Consider the following 23415-nt stretch of genomic DNA (forward strand, 5'->3'; position numbering starts at 1 on the left):
TAGTAAAACGAGTCATTCCTCAATTAATAAATGGTTGGTCAAAGGATATGAACAGACAGTTTTCAGATGAAGGAACCAAAGTTATCTATAGTCATATGAAAAAAAATGCTCTAAGTCACTACTTATTAGAGAAATATACATTAAAACAATTCTGAGGTATCATCTTATGCCTATCAGATTGGCTAATATGACTGGAAAGAAAAATGACAAATGATGGAGGTGATGTGGCAAAATTGGGACTCTAATGTATTATTGGTGATAAAATGGTCCAGAATTTGGAATTATGCCCAAAGAGTTAGAAAAGTATGCATACTCTTTAACCCAGAAATACTACTAGTAGTTCTATATCCCAAAGAGATTTTTTTTTAAAAAGGAAAAGTACCTATATATAAAAAAATATTTATACCAGCTCTTTTGTGATAGACATCTCTAGGGAAGGGGGGAGGGAAAAATTAATGTATAGGATAACTATGTGTGTGTGTGTATATATATGTGGAATAGCAAGTTGTATGTGATAGATTGCAGTTCTATATGCAATAATCTTTTTTATTATTATACTATGTTATGAACATGCTTGTCTTATTCCATAAATTAAAATTTAAATAAATTAAAAAAAAGAAAAACCTGGAAAGATTTACATGAACTGATGCAAAAGTGAAATGAATAGAACCAGGAGAACATTGTACACAGAAACAGCAATATTTTACAATGAGCAACTGTGAATGACAGCTATTCTCAGCAAAACCCAAGACAATTCCAAAGTATTCATGATGAAAAATGCTATCTACCTCCAGGGAAAGAACCAATGGACTCTGAATGCAGATTGATATGCTGTGGTTTTGTTTTTGTTTTTACTTTCTTTATTTTTCTTGGTTTTTTTTTTTGTTTGTGTTTTCTTTCACAACATGACTAATTTGGAATTATATTTTTCATGACTACACATGTATAACTATAAGGGGCTAAAATTCTAGCTAGTCTGTCTAAAATATCTAATGAGTTGTCGCCAATAAATTATAAGCTTTGGCAATAGTTTAGACTTTTAAGCATTTATCAAGGAGAATAAGAGTTTGGTAAAGAGAGAGAGAAAGGCCTAGATTCATCTATCTATTAAAGGGAGAGTGCATTTCTAGCTCCACTCTCCACCAGAGTCCTGATGAAAGAGAGCCAGAGTGCCAGCCTCGCCCCCTCTTCCTCCCACAAGCAAACATCACTTCCTGAGGCCAAAGAAAAGCCACATGTCTTGCCCTCAGGCACCTTCTCCTCATGGCGGAGCTTTCCTACAGTAAGTCTCCAGCAGGTGGCATCGTTCTAATCGTTACATAGCCTTTATAAAATTGCTTGCTTTCTCAATGATGGGGGAGGGGAGAGAAGTTGGGAACAAATTTGGAACTCAAAATTATAGAAAATGAAAGTTAAAAATTGTTTTATGTCTTTGGAGAAAAACAAAATATCAAAATTCTTTAAAAAAATTGCTATGGCCTCAGTGAAGATTCTCTGGGACAGACCAAAGCCCCCTCTTCCTCTTACTGGGTGACAACTATTTTGAGTATTGAGAAAAAAAGAGCACTAGCCCAGGAATCAGGAGAAATGTGAGTTTAAAGTCTGCCATGGATATTTATTAAGCATGTGTAACCATGGGAAAGCCATGTGGCTTCACTGAAATTCGGTTTCCTCATCGGTAAAATGTCCAAAATAATATCAGTCGTCTTAACTTTGCAGGATCATTGTGGGGATCAAATGAGATTAATAAAAATTTTAAAGTGTTGTATAAATGTTAGCTATTATTATTGTTGCCAAACAGTGTTTATCATCTGGTGGCCAGTCATCTGGCCAAGACTTTCTCTAAACTTAGATGGGCTGGTGTTTGGGTGACAGGCTCATAGGCCATCGCCAGGTCCGTACTTGAAAGTTTTCCAGCTTGAGAAGACCTGCCAGATCTTGAGCTCCCCTGGCATAGTCTTGGAGGGCCGGAATATTAGTGGAAGAAGGCAAAAGAAGGAGATCAGAATAAAACAACCACTTTAGAAAAACTGAGTTTATATGAGGCCATAAAATTCAACAGAGCAGTCCTTCTTCAGAACAGATAAAACAAGGAATTTCAAAACTTACTCAAATGAAAGTAATCTCTTCTAAAACTTTTCATGGGAGCCAGAGATTTTTATGTGAAACATAGGTGAAATTTCCACAGCATGGTCCCTTTTCACCCTGTGATTCTAGCATAACTCATTGCTCCTGATAGGATGAGGGAAGTTTATGGTGTTGGCAGATGAGAAATTTTCAGTAGGACCAGAGATAAATACTAGGAGGTAGGTTCCCAAGACTTGAGATATTTGGTTTCTGGGTGATGATTTCTGAAAACTTGGTGGAGAAGCTCATAAGGAATTTCTGACTGGGATATAGACTGGAAGGGAGCCACCATAGTTAGCTTGATAAGAAGGCAAAATGGGAGGGGAAAAAAGGTAGCCAGGCAGCAGTGAGAACCCAGTTGGGATTACATAGCATGGCTTTGTACCAATCCTAGTCAATATAGTTTCATGACTCCAGTGGCATTCAGCTGCTTTCAAGTAGGAACAGAGTAGGCCAAATATTGATAGACTTTGACCAAAGGAAAGAAAAGCGGCGGCGGGGCGGGGGGGGGCGGGGAAGAGTAAAGAGCAGTGTCCATTGAAAAGATCAACTAAAGGGCCAAAATTGTTCAAAGAGGAAAAAGTGTGGGCAGGGCAGGAGTGATGAGTTGTTATAGGGGTTCTCAACTTAAGATATGTGTATACTTGAAGGATATAAAAAGATTTTCAAGGAGGTACAGGGAATATTTGCTAAATAACTACATTTTCCAACTGAAAATAATCTTTTTTATCATCTCTTATTTCTAGGTGGCAAGGTGGATAGAGCATTGGATCTGGAGTCAGGAGGACCTGGGATCAATGATCAACTCTGATAGACTTAGCTCTTCTCGGCAATACAATGATCTAAGATAATTCGAAAAGGTCCATGATGGAAGATGCTTTCCATACCCAGAAAAAGAACTATGGAGTCTGAATGCAAATCAAATAATACTATTTTCACTTTATTTATTGGGGTTTTTTGTTTTTTTCTTTCTTGTAGTTTCCCCCCTTGTTTTGATTCTTCTTTCACAACATGACTAATGTGGAAATATGTGTAACATGATTGTACATATATTACCTATATCGTATTATTTGCTGTCTTTGGGGAGGGAGAGGGAAGGGAGAGAGGAAGAAAAATTTGGAACTCAAAATCTTACAAAAATGAATGTTGAAAACCATAAAATTAATAAATATTATTGCTTATTTTTTAAAAAAAGACCTGAGTTTGAATCCTGCCCCAGATTCCTGCTAGCTCTGTGACCTTGAACAAGTCACCAAATCCCACTCTGCCTCAGTTTCCTCAACTGCAAAATGGGAATAATAATAGTAACTATCTCCTAGGGTTGTTGCAAGGATCAAATGAGATAACATTTGTAAAGCATTTCACAAACCTTAAAGTGCTATATAAATGTTAGCTATTATTATAATTATTATTATATGTGTTAGGGAATATATAAAGTATAGCCTTGGGAAATTACATGTATGCAAATAATTATAGTACAGCACAAATTAGTAAGAACTATGTGGAGTTTAAGGGACAGAGAGAGATTGTTTGGGACTAGTGGTATTATAGAGTATTTCCTAAAAGTGGTAATATGTTGTTAATTGAACTCTAAAAGAGGGGCAGGAATTTAATAGGTAGAAATTTGTGGCTGGGGTAGGCAGGCAGCATTTGAAGCATAGGAAACAGCAGGAGGTGGGAATGTTGTAGAGTGTCTATGGCATGTTGGTGCCAGCCCATGAACAGCCTTGAATGCCGAAGAAAGTTCAAACTTTACTCAGTAGACAATAGGGAACAACCAAAAGTGGTTGGGTTTTTGTTTTTTGTTTTTTTGGTGGTGGTGGTGGTTGTTATTTGTTTTTTTAAACATGAAAGTGACATGAACAGATTTATTCATTAAGGCAGAAAAGCCTGGAAACTGTGTGAAGGCATTTTGGAAGTTGAGAGAGTAGAGGCGATAAGACCTATGTAGAGACTCTGTAAAATAGTCCAGGCAGGAGGCAATAAAAACCCTATTTTAGGATGGGGGAGGGAGAGTACAGCAGAGGAAGGAGTGAAGGAAGAATCAGAAGGGGTTGAGAACTTCTTGGCTATGTGAAGTCCAGGAAAAGGAAAGGTCAAAGATAACACCAAGTTTCCAAACACAGACCAATCTAATGGTGATGGCACTGAAAGAGCAAAGACAGAAAAAAAGAGCAAGGTTACATGAAAAGATATTCAGTTTTGTTTTGAACATGTTGAGTTTGAGGTAGCAATGGGACTTCCAGGTGGACAGAGATGTGTTCTAGGCTGCTAGAGATACAAGCATTCTGGGGTTCAGAAGAACTGGAGGATGAGCTATAAGCATTAGGAGTCATCTGAACAAAGGTGGCAGTTGAAATTCTAGGGGTTAATGAGATTACCAGGAGTGAGAGTGGAGAGAGAAGATGGTAGATGGCAAGCTTTGGGGGAAAGCCCACAAAAAGGGTTTTAGAAAGAGAATGGGGAGCCAGAAAATGACTCAAACAATAGACAGGTAGAGCGGTAGAAAGAGAACTAAGAGCCAGTGGTGTCTTTCCCTCCTTTTAGCTTCAGCGAGCATCTGGAAAGAGGGAGGTTGTCAACGAACAAGCATTCATTAAGCAGTTATAATGTGCTAGGCATTGTGCTAAGTGCTTATTGTTGTTGTTTGTCCTTCATTCTGAAGAGGACCTGTGACAAGGGGAGGTAATGTCATGACTTGCAGTGAATTGGATTTAAATTAAGGCGGGCTGTGAAAAGTCACCGGCCTCTTTTTCTCCTCCAGAGCCATCTGGCAAGATATAGATCAAGATGACTGGAGATGGCCCTGGATACAGTGTCCACCTTGGTCTTTCTTCAAAGCAGAAGATAGTGTAGAACTGATAGAGTTCACTAAGGAGTTGAGATTGAGAAGGGAGGAGAGTGTAGCTAGAGAAGGGATGATGACTTGGGAAAGTACTAAGGGAAGGAGAAATTGGGGCAAGCATTGATGACGAATAATATGTTTAGGTTCAAGAACAGGTTGTTCCAGATAAGTTTTTCTTTCTTTTGTTGACAGGGCTATTGCACTGGTAGATCAAGGCTATGAAGGATAAATCCTTTACTATCTTTCAGTGAAAAGTGTGTTCAAATATATCATTCTCTTACAAATGAAGAAAGGAGGGGCAGCTAGGTGGCGCAGTGGATAAAGCACTGGCCCTGGATTCAGAAGGACCTGAGTTCAAATCCGGCCTCAGACACTTGATACTTACTAGCTGGGTGACCTTGGGCAAGTCACTTAACCCTCATTGCCCTGCAAAAAAAAAAAAAAGGAAAGAAATGAAGAAAGCATATGGCTAGATTGAAGTCCAAGTGAAGAATAATTATTACATTTTAAAATTAAATGAAACTTTATTTAAAAATGTAAAAGTCACTGTTAACTCAAAGGTTGTAGAACCCTCAGGCCATAGTTTCTGACTCCAACAAAGACAAAAACAGTACCTGATCTCAAAGCTCATAGACTAATGGGGGAGAAAATAAACACACAACTATCTATATACAAGATAGAGGTGAAGAGTGGCGTGTCTGGTGGGATGAGGGAAGGTCTCCTGAAGAAGGAGGGATTCATTTGAATTGAAGGAAAACCAGAGAATCCAAGGGGCCAAGTGAAGAGGGAGAACAATCCAAATATGGGGCCAGCCTGCAGAAAGGTATGGAGTCTTACGTACAAGAAAGAACAAGGAAGCTATGGTTGGATTATAGGGTAAGCAGAGGAAGTAATTACTGCTAAGAGGTCACAAAGGATGTGGAAGAAAGGCCCCTGAGTACCCAAACTAAAATGGAGTCTACTTTATGAGCTGTTAGTTTTCTTGGGAGGTATAAGGAGGAAAAGAGGGAATAGAAACATCAAGTTTAAGAGCGTTAGTAAATATGAGGGTCTCAGCACAACTCCAGCCAAGTCTCCTATGGCATGATCCCAAGAGGAGGCAACTGAGCTAAGGCAGACAGATGAAAAAAGTGGGACTGAGAGTGTATTGAGCCAAGAACACAGAGACATGCAATAAGAATTAACTGTGAAGTTGGGTCACTGCTGGCAGAAATGCTCCAATGGCATCATGGGATCCTTTTGATGAGGCAGAAGGGTGCAGCCACCCCACCCATCAGATGCCTTAAAGGAGCCACGGTTCATTAGCCCTGATAACCAAGACAGGTGGAGCTGTATAACAGGGGCTGAGGCTGGGAACTTGGCAGCTGTGGTCAGGACAGGTGCACCAAGCCTGTTGGGACTGTCAGGCACCGAGAAGTTAAGACAGCCACAGAATCCTCAAGTGTTTCTACCAAGCCTAGACTCTGAGGAACTGGGGTTGCCTTTTTTTCTCCCCCCCCTCCACCCCTGACAGTTTCCAGTGCCTAACTTACCAGTTTCTGTGGTTAAGTTTGATGAATGTAACCCAAGAACAGGAAGCCAGTGACCCACAGGAACACCCAGAAAACAAACTTTCTTCATGGATTGTCCTCTATTCAATCAATTAATTGACATTAACTGATGGTTGCACTAAGGAAAGAAAAAGGTCTCCCTTTTATAAAGCACCATTATTGTCTTATGCTACTGATTAAACAAGGTGAAATTTTGGACATGTTACAGAGCAGAACTTTGGCAGTTGGGAGTTAATTTGAGAAGTCCTGTTTACTATTAAGAGCATGAGACAGCAGGAATCCAGGCATGTCTGACTGTGGCAGAAGAAAAGATTACCTGGTGATGGATTCCAAAAGGACCAGGAAAGAAATTCAGGGCAGGGAAGGTGGCAGAAAGGGAGCCCAGCTTGGTATCAAGGCAACTAAACAATCAGAGCCCAGTTGGATAGGTAAGCTGGAAGGAAACAGTGGTCAAGAAATCTAAGTCAAAAGCTGATGTAAAACCAGGACAACTATTACAATCTTTACTCAATAGAATTGTTTCTTACTTAGCCTGGGTATTGTGGCCACTGAGCCCTTTAGACCTACAAGGAAACCAGAGGCTGTCATTTTTCTCTCTCTGTCCTAAAAGGTCAGACAGAAGCCTGGAGACATTTGCTGATAGCAGATAGAATTCAATATTAGATATTATGGAGGTATGGGTGATGCAATGAGTTTAGTGCTAGCAGAAAATAAGGACAAAAATTGCTAACTCCATTCTGGTTCTCCTAAGTCTTGATAAGCAAAGCTCCTAGAAGGTCATTTTCAGGGTGTGGCCACGGTTATGATAGCTATTAAAAGGAACTGAAATATTTTCTTTAACTTAAAGAAAAGATTATATGCAAAGGATGACAGCTGAAGTAGTAAAATAGAAGTTTAAAAGGTCTTTTTAATGACTAAATATTTACCTGGCAGGCTAGGTGTATGAGTCACGAAAGAACTGAAACGGCCTCTAAAATTATAACTCAGAACCAAAAGATGTCACCAACAAAAAACAAGAATATAGCAGCTCATCCTAGACACTAGTAGATGTCAATTAAATGAACAGAATAGACTACCAGAGGACTTTAGCAGTATACCACAGCAGAGAAAGCAGCTTGTAGTTTGATGACATCACCAGCATAGCCAATGACATCAAAGGTTCTATGAGGAAGTAGTGGCAATGGATATAGAGAGTGATTCTAAGAGGGTGCCACACTCTATCAGCATGTATTGCCCTAGCGAAATACATTCCCTGGCTATGAGTTTTCTTTCTGTATGTTTTTACTCCCAAATGTGTTGATCTGGTCAAATGTATCCCCTATTTATGTATCCTTTCCAAATGCATTCCCTGACCATGTGTGTTATCTATGTGTGCTCTCTTCCCCATTAGTGTTTTGGTAACTTTTGGGAGGGTATGCTCTTATCCCAATGTGAGACATTGTCCTTTTAGTTTATTTTTCCAGGTTATTGAATTAAATGTCTTTTGCTTTGAATTAGGGTTATTAGCTTGTGTAACCACCAGGTGATGCTATCTGGGTTTAGATGTATAGCTAAGGGCATAGCACTCTTCTCAGACCAAACCTTCCTCTTCCCACTAGTCAGACCAGAGAATATGATATTCCTATGGTTCACACCTCTATTCTGTTCTTCATACTAGAGGGCAGAAGCTTCACCGAAATACCATCTGAATCCTGCCTATTCATGACTCAATAGACTAGATGCGAATGGACTCATCACATGGTTTGCCTATCTCTACTATTTGAGAACTTAAAAGAATTATTAATAAAAGCCCAAATTAAAATATTCTCTCTTAATAAAAAAATATCCCAGCATTTGGACTGAGTTACTAACCTCTGTCCTCTTTAGTTCTGTGTATCCAAGCTGTTCACTGTCTTCCTCCATTGAAATCCCTCATACGTAATTAACATTAAGAAAATCAAGAATTAGAAATAATTAGAAATAACTTAAAGAAATAGAAACATCGTGTAAAAATCCTTGATGGCTGTAGTCATAGGAAATGTGAAAGGGATGTTAAAACTTGTCCTATCCTTTCATTGATTTCAAAGGAATGACAACTGTCAGCAGATTTAGCACATTCCAACCACCTCCATCAGAATTTTTTTCCCCAATGAGCAAAGGCTATGTCCAAGAGAAGCAAAACAACATTTGCATCACAAAATGCTTGTCAAGGGAGCCACATCTCAGGAAGACCTTGGTTACAATTGCATTGATTTGTTTGAAGAGTTTGAATTCTAATAATCAGCTTCCTCTAACCTTATTTACTTATGTAATTTCTAGCTAAAACCAAATACCTGAAAAATTGTCACTACCCACAAGAAAAGAGTTTGAAAGCATCTCTTTGAGTTCTATATTAAAATATATTAGATTTCCCTGATAGAAAGTAAAATTATTTTGCTAATGTTTTGATATAAAATAAAAACCTTAGTTACCTAGAGCCCTATTGAATCAGAACACTCAAATAATGGGTAATTTTACAAGGGTCTGTCTAAATTGAAGGCAGAGATAGCTGATAACATAGAATTTTATTTTTGTTTTTAGGGCAATGAGGGTTAAGTGACTTGCCCAAGGTCACACAGCTAGTAAATGTCAAGTGTCTGAGGTCAGATATGAACTCAGGTCCTCCTGAATCCAGGACCAGTGCTTTATCCACTGTGCCACCTAGCTGCCCCCTCTATGAACATATTTAAAAGAAGAAATCTTCATTTTATCAGTGTGGCTTAACAGTAGACTTCAGATTAATTCTAGATTTTAAGGTTAATGTTGTGTCAGTGTATGCTGCTTGGGAAACCAGATGAATGAAGATACTGGAGCCATGATTTTATAGAGTTTATGAAACCATTTGCAAAAATTGGTTAAATTACACTTTTAAAGTATCATCAAAAGACTCAAATACACTGGAATGGCTTAAATGATATGTGTATTTGTGCACATGTAGGCAAATCAATGAAAATATAATATAAAGAACTATGTGAAAGTACTATAATATTAAAGCACTTTGTGAAAAAAGTTTGAAAATTTGCTTTTTCCTTCCTTAAACAGTCACATCCTCTAGCCACTCATTAGAATAGGTCCACATCTCATTATAATATTCATTCTTATTAATTGTTAACCAATCAGAATTGATTACTACCTTTTGGAACATCTACTCTTCCAAGGGCATATAATTGGTGAGTGGGTTCTATGAGGGCTCTTTGGCATTTAAGAGTGACACTGACCCCTTTTATTAATTGCTAACTAGCATGATTAAGAAAATGATTAATCACCTAGAAACTACAAGCCTCTAGAACTTTTTATACTTCACAGTATCCACTTTGTCCATGCTCGTTGAATGAATAATGAATGCTAATATGAATAAAGTATTTTGCAAACCTTTAAGTTTTACATCAGCTATTATTATCATTAAGTCACTTTGGGTTTTTTGTTTTTGTATTTTGTTTTGTGGGGCAATGGGGCTTAAGTGACTTGCCCAGGGTCACACAGCTAGCAAGTGTCAAGTGTCTGAGGCTGGATTTTAACTCGGGTCCTCCTGAATCCAGGGCTGGTGCTCTATCCACTGTGACACCTAGCTGCCCCCTTAAGTCACTTTGTATCAATTGGTGGACAAGATTTCTTGAAGACCTATTATGTTCCAGGCACTGGGTTAGGTACTGGAGAGAGAGGGAGAGAGAAGAAAGAAAGAAAGGAAAGAAAGGAAGAAAGGAAGGAAGGAAGGAAGGAAGGAAGAAAGGAAGGAAGGAAGGAAGGAAGGAAGGAAGGAAGGAAGGAAGGAAGGAAGGAAGGAAGGAAGGAAGGAAGGAAGGAAGGAAGGAAGGAAGAAAGGAAGAAAGGAAGGAAGGAAGGAAGGAAGGAAGGAAGGAAGGAAGGAAGGAAGAAAGGAAGAAAGGAAGGAAGAAAGAAAGGAAGAAAGAAAGAAAGAAAGAAAGAAAGAAAGAAAGAAAGAAAGAAAGAAAGAAAGAAAGAAAGAAAGAAAGAAAGAAAGAAAGAAAGAAAGAAAGAAAGAAAGAAAGAAAGAAAGAAAGAAAGAAAGAAAGAAAGAAAGAAAGAAAGAAAGAAAGAAAGAAAGAAAGAAAGAAAGAAAGAAAGAAAGAAAGAAAGAAAGAAAGAAAGAAAGAAAGAAAGAAAGAAAGAAAGAAAGAAAGAAAGAGCCCTTGCCCTCAAGGAGCCAATATTTTATCAGCAGAGACATCCACAAAGCCTGAAGACTGGACCTGTTATTTTATTGGTAGAAGGAACTCCCAGGCAAGGAAACTCCTTCTCTCAACACGGGTTAGCAATTTCTCTGTTAAATGATTTATGAATGAATGAAAAGGCATTTATTGAGCACTTGGTATGTGTTAAGCACAGGGATACAAATGGAAAAAGCAGTTGAATCCCTGCTTTAAAAGAGCTCACACTCTGGGGGAGGCAATCAGGACCAGTGAAAGCCCCAGATGCCCTAAGGAGGTGAGCAGATGAATGATGGATAGTAAGACCCAGAAATCCCCATGCCATATTCAAGTAACTGTGATGGGGTCTGTAGGGTATAGAGGGAGGACAGATGCTAGGATCTGGTGATCCTCCATCTCACTTGAAGAAATAGAGTTGGTGACTGCTGCCTCATCCAAGTTCTGTGAGCAGTCAGGCAGCCCAGTTGGATTGTGATGTCTCCTGGATGGAGAAAAGTTCAAAAAAGTAAGGTGCTATGGTAGTGGGTCCTTGCAGGAGAGTACTGATAAATATTTAACAACTAGTTCTTTCCTGGGGTATGGGGGGCTTGGGGGGTGAGATTACCCATAGCACACTTTTAGGTTTAATTTACAATAATAACATTTTCTCCATCACATTCATAAGTTTACATAATCAATATAATAGTAAATCAAACCCTGATTTATAGTATTTGCTGATTGCTGTAGTGTAAAAGCTCACACTGAAATTTTAATAATCTCTCTTTACAGCTGGTACAAGATCGCCCAAGCTCGCCCTCATCTTCTCTCTATACTACCCAGATGTCCTGGATATGTTATAGTCTTACAGAGTCATCAAGTGCAATGAGAAATTAAATGATTTACCCAAAGTCACAAAACCAGTATATGTTAGATGTGGATCTTGAAGCCAGAAGATATGGCTTCAAGGCTACCTCTTATCCACTATGCCACACTATGCCTCTTTATGTACTTATTTGTGAATATATGTATATGTATTTAGATACATACATTTAGGTACATATATGTATATGTAAACAAAATATATTTTAAAAATACAAGAATATTTTGACAGGAAGGTGCTAAGCAGCTGAAGAGATAGGAAAGGTTTCATAAAGAAGGTAACACTTGAGCAGAGCTTTGCAGGAAACAAAGAATTCCTAAGAGTCAGAGATGAGGAGGGACCATGTTTCAGGCATGAGAGACAGCCTATGCAAAGACATGGGAATGCTAGATGGAATGATGTGTGTGAGGAACAGTTAGAAGACCTGATTGAAGACCTTAAATGTGTTAATTACAATCACCAAGGGTCATCATCAATAACCAAAGCTTAGAATTTCCAATCTATGTGACTGCATCTAATTTCCATTCCATTGCAAATGTGAATATCTAAACTATAGCAAGGAAATTTGATCATAACCTCAAGGCTTAAAGATCATCTGGTTCAGTCTTCTTATATTGCAGATAATTAAATTGCCAGAGAAGTCCAGGGACTTACCTAAAGTCACAGTTGGTGCAAGAACCTACACTAGAACCCATATCTCAGCATCGTGATTATTACCAACAAGCATTTAAGGAGCATCTCCTAGGTAGATGGCTTTGTGGTCTCCAGACTCCCAATCCAGTTCTCTGTATGCTAATCTCCAATGCATCCTCTACTCTGCCCTCTTTTACTCTTTACTCAAAATTCAGAAAAATACTAAACAAAGAGAGCAATGAACTCAAAGCCAACTGTACCAAGTGCATGAAGAAACACAAAACCTTGCTTGTTCAAGTTGTTCAATGTAAAGTCAGACCTTTGAGACATGTACCTTACTCGCTCGTCTGGCTCTTTAAAAAAAATCCCTACTCTTTAAAACAATAAATAAATCTTATCAGAATTTTATATGTGTTAAGAATCTTGGGCTTTGTTATATTTTATGATTCTTGTATCTTTCCAACTCTTTAAAAGAATGAATATATGTTCCTATAATTTGTTATATATTAAGAATCTTGGACTTTGGGTAGTTGACTTAAGAACTCACGGGGAAAAAAAAACCCACAAAAAAACCCTATCTTTACTAATTGGGGAAAACCTAATTCCCTGCTCCATAAAGGGTTAGAGAGATTTGGGAGCACATCAGCTAGAAGACTTAATTCAATGGGGAGATATCGCCATCTAGAGGACTATGTTGTCATTGCTGCCAAAGATCATGGTTGCGTTTTCACAACTACAATAAAATACAAATGGGTTTTAACACTCATTGAGCTCGAACATTTGGGTGTCTGAGCCCTTAATTTGTCAAGCTTCGGGGCTAGAAAAAAATGTCCCCAGAACATATAAATAGGAAGAATTTTCGATTTAACCCCCATCACATAATTTATAAAGGGACAACTTAAAATCATCTATACCTAAAGCTTCACAAGGAAATGAAGACATTAACTTTGATGATGCTGCCGATCAGTTTTGTATGGATCAAACTGTGCACCTCCGCACTTGTACTTCATTTGGTAGGTATTGTTTCTCTCTGCAGGGAGTAATACACCCACGAGCCCCTGAAAGTCTCTGACCACACGTGTTATATTAGCTTTGGAAAAGCCCTTAGAGTTGATCTAGTCCAAAATTCTTATATAACAGATGAGGAAACTGAGGCCCAAGAGGGTGGGAGCAAAAGTTAATCCAGTCATATAGTAATATCTTGTATCTTTCTAGGATGAGGGTAAGTCAGAACACTTGTAGTCAATCAAAAGAGCTCAGTTCAGCTCCCTGCATGCTTTAAGAGGGTATCCTTTGGCCAGAGCAGATGGAGGGTAGTGCTAATTACCTCCATTACATTTCATGTCCAGTACTTAATCTCCCTAGGGTTTAGTTTCTTTATCTGTCAAATGTGTGAGTTAGACTAGGTGATCTGTTAATGCCATTTCCTTCACCAAGAATCCTCTCCTCGACCTTTCTGCCTATTGAAATTCTATCTATCCTTCAAATCTCATTTTAAATCCCACCTGTTCAGCAAAGCCTTCTATCACCCTATGAGTCAGAAGCGATCCCTCCTTCCTCAGACTTTGAAGAGCAGTCTATCTGGCCATCTCTTACATTTTCATCATGATCCACTTTGTGTTAAAGTTAGAGTTTATAGGCTTCCAAGAGATTTAAAATCCTTTGAAGACAGCTTTCTATCACACACTATAGGTTTAACAAAGGTTTGTTGAATTAGACAGGAATATACTGAGGATAAAAACAAAATGAAAAAAAAATAATATCTTCCCTCAAGGGGCCTGTGTTCTCACCTCCACCTTTCAGATTTCCTATTTTCCTTTAAGACTCAGCATCATCCCATCTCCTTGGTTTAGTTTCCTTAATCCTTGCTCCCCACCTCATCTGATCTTTTTCTCCTCAGATATTCCTTCTTTCCTGTAACTACAAAATATTTATTGAAATACGGGTATTGAGGATATTATTGTTGAAGGTATGAAGAGGGAATATTCAGGATTTTTCAAACAATAGCTATGATAGAGCACACCTTTAAAGTCATGAAGCTGATGGAAAGGTACAGAGAATACTCCATCCCACTATGCTTATTTGTTATTGACTATTTAAAAAAAATTCCAAAAAAGGTGTCTCTCATTCAACATGTCAAAATAATAAAAGAATACTTGATATATGTGATAAAAAATAATTTTGTTCAATAACCTTATGATTACTAATATTAAGTAAAGTATGAAAACACTGAAATGTATGTTCACCAAAAGCATTTGTCACTGTCATAGGGAATATTTAGAAGAGACTACAAATAGAAGAAGGGATTTCCTGCAGATGGTGAAGTCCTCCAAATACCTCTAGTTGCAGATCACATGTACTAATTGCATTAAGGCAAGGGACATCACACAACCTTACACATAATAGCTTAGGCTAAACTACAGGCTAAATCAAAATGAAATAAATGTATTTGAATTGGAGAGTCAGGAATATGGCAATGAAAATATACCTTATTTAAAAAGAATAGAGAGACTAAAAAAGTTATAGAATAACACTGTCAGTCAATAAGTATTTAGCACCTACTATGTGCCAGCCATTGTGCTAAGTGCTGAAGACACAGACAAAGCATAGTGCCTGTCCTGAAGTAGCTTACAGTCTAATGTGGGAGATACCATACAAACAACAGTGTACACACAAGATATACAAAATTGGAGATAATCCCAGAGCGAAGCATTAAGGGGGATTGAGAAAAGCTTCTTGTTGAAAATGGGATTTTAGTTGGGACTTGAAGGAAGCCCAAAAGCGTAGGGAGGAGATAAGCACTCCAGGCATAAGGAACAGCCAGTAAAATGCCCAGAGTCAGGTGATGGAGTATCTTGTCCTAAGAACAGCATGCAGACTAACATCATAGGATCAAAGAATATATGGAAGTAAGTAAGGTGTGAGAAGACTGGAAATGTAAAAAGGGGCATCCTCCTGTCTATGAAAAAAAAGATATATTACATGAAGAAGTACACAACCCAGAAAGAAATAACGCAGTGGAAAATCTCTGTGTTGGGATTAATGGGGAGAGAAAGAAAAACCATTATGGTGGAAGTATGTTATAAACCATTCGGTGAGAAGGAAAAAAATCAATGATGAGCACCTGAAGCAAATCACAAGGTTGACACCATGGCGAGAAATAGGAATGATAAGAAACTTAAACTATCTGGACATCTTGTATAACTCTATGAAAAGTAGAGAGACTGATACATTCTTGCCTTGCTGATCAATTCAGTCTTCAAAAGTTGAAGGAAACAGCAAGAAGTGCCATTTTAGACCCGATTTTGACTAATAAAGAAGAACTAGTTGTTGAAGAAGGAATGAATGGAACTTTGGTAGGAAGTGACACCATGTTGTAGATAAAGAAGGAATATATTACCAAGCAGCATGGAATAGTGAATACTACACCACAAGTCCAGTGTAGGGCTTGATGCAGAAAGACCTATATTCAAATTCTGGCTCTGACACATAAACATGAGTATCTGAGTGATCTTGAACAAGTTAGCACCTACTATGTGCTAGACACTTTTCAGTGTCTCTCAGGTCTCCCAGGGAGCTCTCTAAGACAATGAATTACAGATTAGTTGCTAATATGGATCAGTGAAAAGGTTTTTGTACTGAATATTTGTTTTTTATGCCAGTGAAATCACAAGTCTGGACCAAAAAGAGAGAGGAGGAACATATCAGACTTAGACCCATATCCTAGTTTTTGAAAGAGTAGATTTCAAAACGTTCAGAGAAAGAATAAATAGAATTTTAGAGACTAAGCATCTATTAGGGAAGGTGATGAAACATAGATGAGGTATTCTCAAAAATGAAATCTTCACGATATAATCTAAACAAAAAGAATTCCAATCAGTGCAAAAAGAGGGAACTGTCTAAAGAGATTAACATGGATGCATAGGGATCTCACTTCCTAAAATTAATATTTTGAAAAAGACATCTACAGAAGATAAAAGCAAGGAGAGGTAACTAACAATCAATTTTTAACTTATTTTTTAAATAATAAAACACATTGTTATATAACAATCAATTTTTTAAAGGATCATGGTCCTCTAATAATATTGCCAGGAGTATTAGGTTAGAAAGTAAGCTGTGGCTGACAATGAATTCTAAACACAAGAAAAAAAGTCTTTTAAAAATGTGGTGGGGGAGGGACAGCTAGGTGGAGGAGTGGATAAAGCACTGGCCCTGGATTCAGGAGAACCTGAGTTCAAATCCAGACTCAGACACTTGACACTTAGTAGCTGTGTGACCCTGGGCAGGTCACTTAACCTTCATTGCCCCACCAAAAAAAAAGTACCAAGCCCTCAAGGAGATCAAGTTGCCAAGCCCTGAACAAATTATATCCCAGAGTACTGAAAGAATAACTAGATGTGATTGCTGAGTCACTATAAATGATCTCTGAAACTTCTTGAAAAATGGGAGAGGTGCCATAAGCCTAGCAAAGGACAAATGTTGCCTTAATTCATTAAAAGAGAAAAAGGCAGACATTGTAAATTATCAGCCAGTGAATTTGTTTTCAATTCTTGACAAAATTTTGAGATGTACTATTAAAGGAATAATTTGTGAGTATTTATAAAAAGAAGCAGTTATTATTAAGAGCTAGCATGGCATCATTAAGAGTATATTTGCTAGACTATTTTCATTTTTTGACCTGCTAAAATGAGAACTCCAGTAGAATGCTGTGCAGATATAGTATACTTAAATTTCAGCAAAGAATTTTTGTCTCTTATGATATCCTTGTGAACAAGATGGAGTACTGTTGGACTAGAGAGAAAGAAAGCTAGGATTCAGAATTTGTTAGATTACTAGACCCAAAGAATAGTTATTACTTTGAAAAAAAACAGAGAGACAAGAAATCCACATACCAGTACAGTCCTACTCTTATTGATATTCTCTGGGGAAAATAACAAATGAATGAATGAACTAATCAATCAATCAATCAATTAATTGATGTATGCATGGATATGCCTGTATATTTATATCTATATAAATCTCTCTCTATATATATAATCTGTATATAGATATAGAAAAATTGACCTATAGATAGATCTAGATATGGATCCATAAATATAGATCTAGATATAATCTATTCATAAAGATCTAGATAAATAGATCTATCTAGAGTTATAGATCTAGATCAATATATAATGTAGATATAAATAGACCTGTTTACATCTAGATATATATTTGTATCTAAATTTAGCTCCATCTGTATCTATCTATATGTAGATTTATAGACCTAGATCTGTATATAATCTATTTATATAAATAGATCTATCTAGATTTATGTATTATCTGTATGTAGGTATAGATAGAGTTATATAAATATATAGATGGCTCTTTATATATCTAGATTCTATCTAGATCTAGATGCATCTTGATCCCTGGCCAGAGATCAAGTGAACCTAACAAAATCTATAAGAATACATTAGAATGGGGGGCAGCTAGGTGGTGCAGTGGCTAAAGCACTGGCCTTGGATTCAGGAGGACCTGAGTTCAAATCCGGCCTCAGACACTTGACACTTACTAGCTGTGTGACCCTGGGCAAGTCACTTAACCCTCATTGTCTCACCAAAAAAAAAAAAAGAAATTAAGGTGACATTAAAAAAAAAAACCCTAAACATAACAAGAATTACATTAGACTAGTGTTTTGCAAATCTAGTTAAAAGGACTTAAAACTGAAAAGGTAGGGGAAGGGATAAAACTGCAAATTGGGATCTATCAAACTAGATACCACAGGAACATAGTTGATGTTTACCTGGAAAACATACACTGAATCATCCCAAAGATTTGTCTTTCCAACAACATTTTCGATGACTTGGATAAAGAAAAAATAGAATGCTTCTCAAATATTCAGAAAATATGAAACTGGGATAGATTGGTAGTACTTTTGCTGAGACAGGATCCAAAGATACAGGCAAGCTAGAATGATGGGTTGAATCTAATAAGACGAAATGTAATAGGGAAAATGTAAAGTTCTATAGTTGGTCTCAAAATCAACCTCATAGGTAGAAACTAAGGTATTCATGGCCAGACAAGATTTTTGTGAAAAAGATCTGGATGTTTTAATTGACTGGAAATTCGATGAGTCAGCCACCAGGACCAAGCAAGTTAATACAATCTTATTCTTCAGGAATATCCTGGACAGAGGATATCTAGAATATTGTGTTCAGTTGTGGGGCCATATTATATGAAGGATGTAGACTAACTAGAACATACCTAGAAGAAGTTGAGAAAAACTGTGAGAATATTTGAGACTTGAGGATAGATTGAAGGAACTTTAACCTAGAGAAGAGAAGACTTGGGAGGACATGATCATTTTCTTTAAGCATTTGGAAAACTGTTGGTGGGGGGAGGGAAGAAGAGAATGAATTTGCTTTGCTTAGCTCCCTAGCACACATCTGTGCCAGTCAGCAATGAGCAGAAGTTGTAAAGAGGCAGATTTGAGCTTGGTAGAAGGAAAACATTTCCAACAGAATTGTCTAAAAGAGGAATGGCTGTTTGAGAAGGTAGTAAGTCCCCCCCTCACTGGAAGGCTAGGGCTGAGATTGGATGACCACGGATCAGGGACAGTGCAGAGGAGACTTGTTCAAGTTTTTGGTTTTTTCCAGATCCATTCCAACTCTGCAACTCTGCAATTCTCTGAGATGCAGTAATATATGTAAAGGTTCTTGTAACTACAAAGAGCTATATAGGCATGTTGCTTTTGTTATTATTATTACTGCATTGTTATTATTGTTACCTTAGAGCAAAAGTTTATGATCTTTAGTTTTTTTTCATTTGACCACCTGGTGAAGTCTTTGGAACCCTTCTCAGAATGATGTTTTTTAAATACATAACACAAAAACCATAGGTTTACAAAATAAGCTAATTATATTGAAACATAGTTATCACAATATTTTTATTTATAGTTTCAGGTTCTGATTTTTATCCCTCCTTCCCCTCCACCCTCCCTGAGGTGGCAAGCAATCATGTATGATTATGTAAAACATTACCATACTTTTCATTTTTTGTATAAGAAACTTGATTAAAAGAAAGAAAGTGAAAAATAGCAGCTTCAGTCTGTTTTATCAATATAAGTTCTTTCTTTGAAGGTGGATAGTATGTTTCATCAATTTTTTAAAAATAGCACAGACCTGAACCCAAGGCAAGCATCCCTGTAACAAAGGAATAAGTTAAAGAAACATCTCCGATGTAAATAATCTGCCTGAATTCTAGGCAACGCTTCTCAAAAAGTTCCCAAATTTAAGGATGGAGGTGGGGAAAGAAGGAAAGACATATTCTTCTTTATGCCGAAAGCCTAAGGTTTCCTAGAGTGCTAATGATATGGTGGTCTTTGCAGTTGGAAATAGTGCTGTCCACCTTTTGCTGCAGCTTTTAGCACAATTTAGTATAAATGAATTTCCTAAAACACCTTAGGGGAAGCAAAGTTGTTTAATAAAAAGCTCTTTTCCTGTAGGCTTCTTAAAAGTGTTTTTAGTATGTGGAGCCTTCTGGAAAAAGACTTAAAACTCAGACTAAACCTTAGGGATGCAAAATTACCCTTCATTTTTGAAGGCAAAGTACTTAAATGCATCTAGTTTTAGGCATTGAGTGACAGGAGATGAATTCAGAATTCTTCAGATTTCAGAACTTCAATGGGTCATTTTTCTTGATTTGATGCTTTTTTTAAAGTTTAATTTTCTTTTAAAAAGAATTGTCTGGCGGGGGGTGGGGGTGGCAGCTAGGTGGCTCAGTGGATAAAGCACCAGGCCCTGGATTCAGGAGGACCTGAGTTCAAACCCGGCCTCAGACACTTGACACTAACTAGCTGTGTGACCCTGGGCAAGTCACTTAACTTCAATTGACCTGCAAAACTACCACCACCACCAAACAAACAAAAAAAACCCCAAGAAAAACAAACAAAAAAAGAATTGTCGGAAAAAAAAAAGAATTGTCCATAGTTCAGACAACTTTACCTGGACTATCTTCATTTTAGTGGATTTACTATAAATAAACTTACTTAATTGTTTAAAAATAAGAGGGTCATTACCAAGTCTGCCACAGAGGGATGCTTCTTTTTTTTTAAACCACAACAAATCTCAAAGACTTTCTATTAAGTTACCACAAGGTTGGAATTTGTTAATAGAAGGGATGTCCAGACTGAAGAAATTACAGATTCTTGAACTATTGCTTTCTCTCTACTTCCTGGTTTGCCTGGCTTCCTTAAGGTCACAGCTTAAATTCCATCTTTTATGAGAAGCCATTCTGAATATGCCTTAATGCTAATGCCTTCCCTTGATTATTTCCCATTTATCCTGTATTTATCTTTTTTGAACAGAGTTGTTTGCATGTTATCTCATTTCACTGTGAGCTCCTTTTTTTTCTCTTTGTAACCCTAGAACTTGGCATAGTGCATTGCCCATAATAGGTGCTTAATAAATAAATGTTTATCTACTTGATTTGATGTCATTGATGTGCTCATTCCCTCCAATCATACAGATGACAATTCATATAGGCCTGTCCATACCATGTGACTCTTGACCTGTCTTCCCAAGAAGAAGACATTACAGGCATGGGAACAGTAAGTGAGAATATAGAATCCAGAAGTAGGATGGGTACAGCTAGGTGGCACAGTGGGTAAAGAACCAGCCCTGGATTCAGAAGAACCTAAGTTCAAATCTGGCTTCAGACACTTGACACTTACTAACTATGTGACCCTGGGCAAGTCACTTAACCCTCAATGCCCTGCAAAAAAAAAAAAAAAAAAGAAGAAGAAGGGAGGGGGAAGGGAGGAAGAAGTACAGAGTACATACAGAAGACTAAGGTGTAAGAAGAAGACTGGAATAGTAGGAAGGGAACATGTTATGAAGGATTTTAAAAGCCAAAGATTTTATATTTGATTTTGAAGGTAATAGGCAGCTACTGGAGCATATTGAATGAGGGTGGCTGGGGAGGACATGGTAAGATCTTTGCTTTAGGAAAATTGCTTTGATAGGTGAGTGGAAAATGAATGGAAGACATAATAAAAATTACTGATACTATGTACATGCTTATATATGTATACAATCATGCTTACACATATACACATGTATGCATACTGTAAGGAATTTTTTATTGGGGAAGCAATGGGTGAGAAGCAGAGATAATGAATTCAGTTTTGAACATGGTAGGTTTAAGATGGCTATAGGACATCTGGTTAAAGATACCCAAAAAGCAGTAGGAGATATGAGACAGACACACAGATCCGTTGAATATTTTTATATTTATGCTGATCCTTAAAGATTGGAAAACATTTTACACACATTATTTCATTTACCTCTCATATCTATATAAGGGACATATCACAAGTATTAACATTTCCATTTTATAAATGAAGAAACTTGGGCTTAATGTAGTTAAGTAACTTCTTGGGATCACACAACTAGCATGTGTTTGAGGCAAAATTTGAACCCAGAACTCTCCTAACTCCAAGTCCCTTGCTCTTTTCCTCTTGCTCCCCATAAGTGCATAGCTAAAGTTAGAAGTTTTGATGTTGTTTTTGTTCAGTGGTTTCAGTCATATCTGACTCTGTGACTTCATTGTGGGTTTTCTTGTCAAAGATCCTGGAGTGGTTTGCCATTTCCTTCTTCAGCCCATTTTGTAGATAAGGAAACTGAGGCAAACAGGGTTAAGTGACTAGCCAGGGGTCAGTCACACAGTAAGTATCTGAAGTCAAATTTGAACTATGATCTTCTTGACTCCAGGCCTGGTACTGTATTCACCTCACCACCTAGCTGTCCCTTAGTTAAGTCAGAGGACCTAGGTTCAAATCCTGTTTTGCCACTTAATACCTGGGTAGCCTCGGTCAAAACAATTAACCTCTCTGTGCCTCAGTTCCTTCATTTGGGGGTTCTAAGTTGAACCAGATCTCTAAGGACCCTTCTGCCTCTTCAGCTATGGCCCTGTGAAATGTTGTAGGATTGAAAATTACTCTAGTATAGAGAGAAGGGAAGTTGTCAGCAGAGAGCTGGAGTATCCAGGGAATGTAGGATGTTGCTGTCTATTCCTTGCTCTGCTATCTCCAGATTAAAGGTATACCACATACTGTTGTACTCCTGTGTTTCCCACAGCATTGCAATATGGGCAACAGCGACAGCACCAGCTTTTGCTTCAGTGAACTCAGACCTCTTCCAAATCATTGACCATATTTGGGCATCCCTTAGCACTGACTCTCTCAATAGAAAATTCATCACAGTAGAAGCAGTAACACACACACACACACACACACACACACACACACACACACAGAGAAAAGTGACAAGACAGCCTGGCCAAGAAACACTTAAGAGCAGAGTTTTGTAAGAAGGAAGGAAGGAAAGAAGGAAGGAAGGAAGGAAGGAAGGAAGGAAGGAAGGAAGGAAGGAAGGAAGGAAGGAAGGAAGGAAGGAAGGAAGGAAGGAAGGAAGGAAGGAAGGAAGGGAGGGAGGGAGGAAGGAAAGAGAGAGGGGGGAGAGGGAGGGAGGAAGGGAGGAAGGGAAGGGGAAACAGAGAGAGAGAAGAAAGGGAAAGAAAAAAGAAGGGAGGAAGGGAAGTAGGGGAGAAGAAAGAGGAAGGAAGGAAGGAAGGAAGGAAGGAAGGAAGGAAGGAAGGAAGGAAGGAAGGAAGGAAGGAAGGAAGGAAGGAAGGAAGGAAGGAAGGAAGGAAGGAAGGAAGGAAGGAAGGAAAAAGGGAGGAAGGGAGACGGAGAGGGAGGGAGGGAGAGAGAGAGAGAAAAAAAAGGAAGGGAGTGAGAGAAAGAAAGAAAACAACTCCAAGAGAAATTTAAGCCCCACCTGGACAATTAAAGATTTCCTGGCTGATAGCTCAGCAGTCTTTCTCTCTGGCCTATTTCCCAGAGGCTGAGAGTATCAGTTTGAATCATTGAATCATTTTGTAGAAAAGGACCTTCTAGGTCATCTGTTCTAACCTTCCACCCAAAAGGAAGTGGAGAGGGGAGAAGAAAAAAATCCTTCTGAAAATATTCCTGATAAATTGTGGAAAGGAAATCAGAGATAGACCCCTTTTCCAATCCAGTGAATATGTATAATATACATTATGGAATAAATTTCCCAGAAATCATATTGAAAAGAAATAGAAACTTTCTATATTGAAGAGGGTATTAATTTGGAACTATGCCCAAAGGGCTATAAAACTGTATATACCCTTTGACCCAGCATTACCACTACT

This window comes from Dromiciops gliroides, chromosome 2, assembly GCF_019393635.1.
Source record: "Dromiciops gliroides isolate mDroGli1 chromosome 2, mDroGli1.pri, whole genome shotgun sequence".
In the NCBI taxonomy this organism is placed as follows: Eukaryota; Metazoa; Chordata; class Mammalia; order Microbiotheria; family Microbiotheriidae; genus Dromiciops; species Dromiciops gliroides.